Source organism: Marmota marmota, unplaced genomic scaffold (genome assembly GCF_001458135.2).
Source record: "Marmota marmota marmota unplaced genomic scaffold, marMar, whole genome shotgun sequence".
Classification (NCBI taxonomy): Eukaryota; Metazoa; Chordata; class Mammalia; order Rodentia; family Sciuridae; genus Marmota; species Marmota marmota.
In genome coordinates this window covers 3,410,959-3,411,321 of record NW_025999960.1, presented here as the reverse complement: position 1 = coordinate 3,411,321, position 363 = coordinate 3,410,959, and positions in this window count along the sequence as shown.

Genomic DNA, 363 nt, shown 5'->3' with positions numbered 1-363 from the left:
TTAGTCCCACTTGAAAGAGAAATGAGGGTATTGCTCTTTAAAAAGAAAAAACAAGAACAAAAAGGGTGTTAGTGGAAGGAAACTGAAAGGGGCTTGATAAATTATGTAAGGAAGCATTTGGCTTTGGTCAGAAATTTAGTTGTTAGCCAGCTGCAAGTGAACCCATCTGGCATACTTTTTAATTATTCTTCTGAAATATTCATGGGCTCCAACAGTCCCTGCCTTATTTCCATTAGATCTTACATATTCTTATCTTCTGGTAGCCAGTGTGGAGTTGCGGTTCATTGTCTTTATTTTGTGTCCATGTTGTTGAAGATGTAAGAGTAGACACTAAGGAAAAATTTTTTTTTTTTTTTTTTTTTT